The sequence below is a fragment of the Sapajus apella genome, unplaced genomic scaffold (genome assembly GCF_009761245.1).
Source record: "Sapajus apella isolate SASKATOON/1434 unplaced genomic scaffold, GSC_monkey_1.0 scaffold77, whole genome shotgun sequence".
Lineage (NCBI taxonomy): Eukaryota > Metazoa > Chordata > Mammalia > Primates > Cebidae > Sapajus > Sapajus apella.
In genome coordinates, this window is record NW_022437017.1 from 364,481 (window position 1) to 370,480 (window position 6,000).

The window sequence follows — 6,000 nt, forward strand, 5'->3', positions numbered from 1 at the left end:
AAATAACAGATTTTCTTCATATATCAAATCACAGTCGGACTCCAGCTATTCTACGTGTAAACCAAAAATAAAATTAAAGCCCAGCCCTCTCCCCCATACAGAGGGATTTCCCACTCAGCTAAGGGCAGCCCAAAGTAAACCTGAAAATCTAGAAATCTAGTTCAGGCCATGATGGAAAGCAGGGGTCGAACCTGTAGTCCCACCTTAGCACCTGTAGTACCAGTTACTTGGGAAGCTGAGGTGGGAGGATCCCTTGAGGAGGGACGTCCAGGCAGCAGTAAGCTGTGATTGTACCACTGCACTCCAGCCTAGGTGACAGAGTGAGACCCTGTGTCAAAAAAATAAAAGAAAAAGAAAAAACTTTCAGAAAAAAATAATTTATATCCATACTATCATGGGGGAAAAAACGTGAGTAATGGTGATTCTGCTGAGAAACTATAAAGAAATCCTAGGAGAAGCTCTGAAACCAACAGTAAATGGCTATGGGTGAGGCCTGAGACACATTTTGGTTTGGAAACTCACTCATCGAAATATCAAAATGTGTATGTGATGGTGTACACAAAATATAGAAAATACTAATTTTAAATTATTCATAGCCACTAAGAGGAACCACTTGCTTTTTTGAGTTAAGATATTTTCTTTTTGTTTTCTTTTTTGTTTTTGTTTTTGAGACAGAGTTTCACTCTCGTTGCCCAGGCTGGAGTACAATGGAGTTCGATCTCAGCTCACGGAAACCTCCTCCCAGGTTTAAGCGATTCTCCTGCCTCAGCCTCTCTAGTAGCTGGGATTATAAGTATATGTCACCACACCCACCTAATTTTAGATTTTTAGTAGAGACAGGGTTTCTCCATGTTGGTCAGGCCAGTCTAAAACTCCCGACCTGAGGTGATCTACCCTCCGCAACCTCCAAAAGTTCTGGGATTACAGGCGTGAGCCACCATGACCAGCTTGTTTATTTTATAATTTTTTTAAATGGTGGGGGTAGGGGAAGCTAAGCATGGTGACTTATACCTCAAATCCCAGCACTTTGGGAGGCTGAGGTGAAAGGATCACTTGAGGCCAGGAGTTAGAGACAAACCTGGGTGACATAGTAAGACCCTGTCTCTTAAACTACCTACCTACACACGCACACACACACACACACACACACACACACACACTCTCACACTCACACACCTTCTTACCACCCCTCAATCACAAAGCTATTTACTACCACTCAGTCACAAAGCTATTGGCTGCTAATTTTATACTTTTATCCTCGCGATTTCACCATGAGTAAATATTAATGCATAATGTGAGACAAGGTCCTCAGTTCATTTTTCTGCAGGGCAATATCCAATGTTCCAAACACCTTGCTGAAAAACCACTTCCCCCTACATTATTCTGGCCTATTTAATAAAAATCAATTGGCCAGGTGAAGTGGCTCACACCTGTAATCCCAGCACTTTGGGAGGCCAAGGCAGACGGATCACAAGGACAGGAGATTGAGACCATTCTGGCCAACATGGTGAAACCCTGTCTCTACTAAAAATACAAAAATTAGGCCGGGCGCGGTGGCTCATGCCTGTAATCCCAGCACTTTGGGAGGCCGAGGCGGGTGGATCACGAGGTCAAGAGATCAAGACCATCCTGGTCAACACGGTGAAACCCCATCTCTACTAAAAACTACAAAAATTGGCTGGGCATGGTGGCGCGTGCCTGTAATCCCAGCTACTCAGGAGGCTGAGGAAGGAGAATTGCCTGAACCCAGGAGGCGGAGGTCGCGGTGAGCCGAGATCGCGCCATTGCACTCCAGCCTGGGTAACAAGAGCGAAACTCCGTCTCAGATGGTAAAAAAAACAAAAAAAAAATTAGATAGACATAGTGGCACATGCCTGTAGTCCCAGCTACTTGGGAGGCTGAGGCAGGAGAATCACTTGAACTAGGGAGACAGAGGTTGCAGTGAGCCAATATCGCGCCACTGTACTCCAGCCTGGCAACAGAGCAAGACTCCGTCTCTAAATAAATAAATATATACATACATACACAAATAAATAAATAAAATCAATTAACCATAAATGAAGGGTGTCTTAGTCCATTTTTGCTGCTATCATGAAATATCACAGAGTAATTTATGAAGAACCAAAGTATATTTTTCCACAGTTCAGGGGGCTTGGAAATGCAAAAAGGTTCTGGCATTCTGTGACGGCCTTCCTGCTGCATCTTCCTGAGGACAGCAATGCTTTGCCCTCACAGGGCAGAAGAAAGAAGGGCAAGAGGGAACCCTTGTCCCCATACATCAAGCCCTTTGTAACTATTAATCTACTCAAGACAGGTCAGGCATGGTGGCTCATGCCTACAATCCTGGCACTTTGACAGGCTGAGGCAGGCAGATCAGCTTAGGTCAGGAGTTCAAGACCAGCCTAGACAACACGGTGAAACCCCATCTCTACTAAAATACAAAAATTAACCAGTCATGATGTGCTAGCCTAGAGCCAGAACCTGAGCAACGCCATTTTATAAAATACAAAACTGTTTTTAAAATAAGTTGCAATGGCTGCCCCATTCTCCTCACAATAACTGCTGGCCTTGGCTTCTGTAAATAGAACTGCTAGTTTATTCTACAAACTATGTAAAACTGCTTACCTTTTCTTATCAGTAACTGCCAGAATTGCTAGCCTTTGCTTACCAAAACAAGCAGCCCAAGCTAATTCCATCCTGGCTCCTGTAACTTGTAATAAGTAACTAAGATCTGTGACTTCTATCACTACCCAGACAATGTGTAAACAAATGTTTATCTTGACTTCTGTAAACCACTTAAGTAACAAGTGGAATGACAAAAGTCCCCTGGCCCTTGGAATGTCCGGAGACCCCCACCCTCATCTCTGCCCAGGAGGTAATTTACAGAATCCACTAGCCCTCGGAATGTCTGAAGCCTTTTCATCCCCATCCCCGTTCCTCACCCCCACTCCCAAGGTGGTTTTTCGGGTATAAAAAGTCTTGGCACCCTCCATTCGACGCCACAGGTTGGAGAGACGTGAGTCCTCTGTGGTCGCCGGCATAATAAATGACCCTGCAATCTGGCATACTTTTGTCTTGGTGTTAATTTTCTATGCTTGGTCCAGTACAACAATGATTGCGGGTGTCTGTAATCCCAGCTACTCGGGAGGCTGAGATGGGAGAATTGCTTGAACCCGGGAGACAGTGGTTGCAGTGAGCTGAGATCTCGCCTCTGCACTCTAGCCTGCACCATTGGGCGAGACTCTGTCTCCAAGAAATAAAAAAAAAAAAATCTACTCAAGACAGCAGAGTCACCATCAGCTAAACACCAAAAGGTCACATCTCTAAATAATGTTGCAATGGGGTTTAACTTCTAACCTATAAATTCTGGAAGGGACACAAGCATTCAAACCATGGCAAAGGGGATTATTTCTGGACTCTCAATTCTGTCCTGTTAAATCTGGCTAATCTACTATCCAACCTGATGATAAAGAACCCCATCCATTCCACAGGATTGTCAGGCAGATATTAAAAATGGTTTCAGGCCGGGCGCGGTGGCTCAAGCCTGTAATCCCAGCACTTTGGGAGGCCGAGGCAGGTGGATCACAAGGTCAAGAGATCGAGACCATCCTGGTCAACACGGTGAAACCTCGTCTCTACTAAAAATACAAAAAATTAGCTGGGCATGGTGGCGCGTGCCTATAATCCCAGTTACTCAGGAGGCTGAGGCAGGAGAATTGCCTGAACCCAGGAGGCAGAAGTTGCGGCGAGGCGGAGGTTGCGGCGAGCCGAGATCGTGCCATTGCACTCCAGCCTGGGTAACAAGAGCAAAACTCCGTCCCAAAAAAAAAAAAAAAATGGTTTCAGGCCAGGCACAGTGGCTCACACTTGTAATTCCAGCACTTTGGGAGGCCAAAGTGGATGGATCACCTGAGGTCAGCATTTCAAGACCATCCTGGCCAACAAGGTAAAATCCCATCTCTACTAAAAATACAAAAATTAGCTGGATGTGGTTGTGGGTGCCAATAATCCCAGCTACCCAGGAGGTTCTGGCAAAAGAATCACTTGAACTCAGGAGGTGGAAGTTGCAGTGAGCCAAGGTTGTCCCACTGCACTCCAGCCTGGGTAACAGAGCAAGACGCTGTCTCAAAAAAAAAAAAAAAAAAGAAAGAAAGAAAGAAAGAGATATAAGAAAGTAAACAGCCCAAGTTAATTCAAGGACAGGAGACACTTTCTAATTCATTTTGTAAGGCTAGCCTCACTTTGATATGAAAGACAACTGAAGACACTACAAGACAATTAAAAGCTACAGACCAATATCCTTTATGCATATTGAAGCAGAAATCCTTAACCAAATACTATCATATAAAATTCAGCAGGGAATTTTTTTTTTTTTTTTTTTTTTTGGAGACGGAGTTTCACTCTTGTTACCCAGGCTGGAGTGCAATGGCGTGATCTCGGCTCACCGCAACCTCCGCCTCCCGGGTTCAGGCAATTCTCCTGCCTCAACCTCCTGAGTAGCTGGGATTACAGGCACGCACCACCATGCCCAGCTAATGTTTTGTATTTTTAGTAGAGACGGGGTTTCACCATGTTGACCAGGATGGTCTCAATCTCTTGACCTCGTCATCCACCCGCCTCGGCCTCCCAAAGTGCTGGGATTACAGGCTTGAGCCACCGTGCCCGGCTACAGCAGGGAATTTACAAGATGATAAATGTGGGATTTATAACCAGAATGCACAGTTTAACTTAAAGTAATAAATGTAATAGACCACATTAATGGCAAACAGGAAAAAACACATTTATCATCTCAATTGATACAGAAAAATAATTTGACAAAATTCAATATCCTTTCTTGACTTTAAAAAATATACTCAGTAAACTAGAAATGGACCAGGAGCAGTGGCTCACGCCTGTAATCCCAGCAGTTTGAGGCCAAGGTATGCAGATCACCTGAGGTCAGGAGTTTGAGACCAGCCTGATCAACATGGAGAAACCTCATCTCTACTAAAAATACAAAATTAGCCAGGTGTGGTGGCACATCCCTGTAATCCCAGCTACTCGGGAGGCTGAGGTAGGAGAATCACTTGAACCCAGGAGGCAGAGGTTGCAGTGAGCTGTGATCACACCATTGCACTCCAGCCTGGGCAACAAGAGCAAAACTCCGTCTCAAAAAAAAAAAAAAAAAAAAAAAATCAAAACAAAACAAAAACACTAGAAATGGAAGGAAACTTCCTTAATAGAATAATGCCATGTATGAAAATCCTACAGGTAACATGTTCAATGGTGAAAGACTGAAACCTTTTCCTATAATACCAGGAACAAAAGAAGAATGTCCACTTTCATCATTTCTAATTAATATATGTTAGTCTGTTTGGCGCTGCTACAAAGGAATATCTAAAGCTGGGTGATTTATAAAGAAAAGAGGTAGCCTGGCACAGTGGCTCATGCCTGTAATTCCAGCACTTTGGGAGGCCGAGACGGGCAGTTCACTTGAAGACAGGAGATTGAAACTAGCCTGGCCAACATGGCGAAAGTCTGTCTCTACTAAAAATACTACAGTTAGCTAGGCATGATGATACACACCGTAATCCCAGCTACTCAGGATGCTGAGGCACAAGAATCACTTGAATCCAGAGGTTGAGGTTGCAGTGAGCCGAGCTTGCGCCACTGCACTCCAGCCTGGGTGACAAAGGGAGACTCTGTCTCAAAAAAAAAGAGAAAAAAAGAAAAGAGGTTTCTTTGGCTCATGGTTTTATATGCTGTACCAGAAGAATGGTGCTAGGCTGGGTGAGGTGGCTCACGCCTGTAATCCCAGCACTTTGGGAGGCCGAGGCAGGCAGATCACGAGGTCAAGAGATCGAGACCATCCTGGCCAACATGGTGAAACCCTGTCTCTACTAAAAATACAAAAATTAGCTGGGCATGGTGGTGCACACCTGTAGACCCAGCTACTCAGGAGGCTGAGGCAGGAGAATTGCTTGAAACCAGGAGGTGGAGGTTGCAGTGAGCCGAGATCGT

General features: G+C 44.7%; 1 protein-coding gene across 2 annotated transcripts in view; it reads right to left on the reverse strand.

The window, feature by feature from the left end:
* Positions 1-6,000, reverse strand: part of LOC116532510 (zinc finger protein 627-like) — a 32,790-nt gene that overhangs the window by 19,748 nt on the left and 7,042 nt on the right. The window lies entirely within an intron of this gene.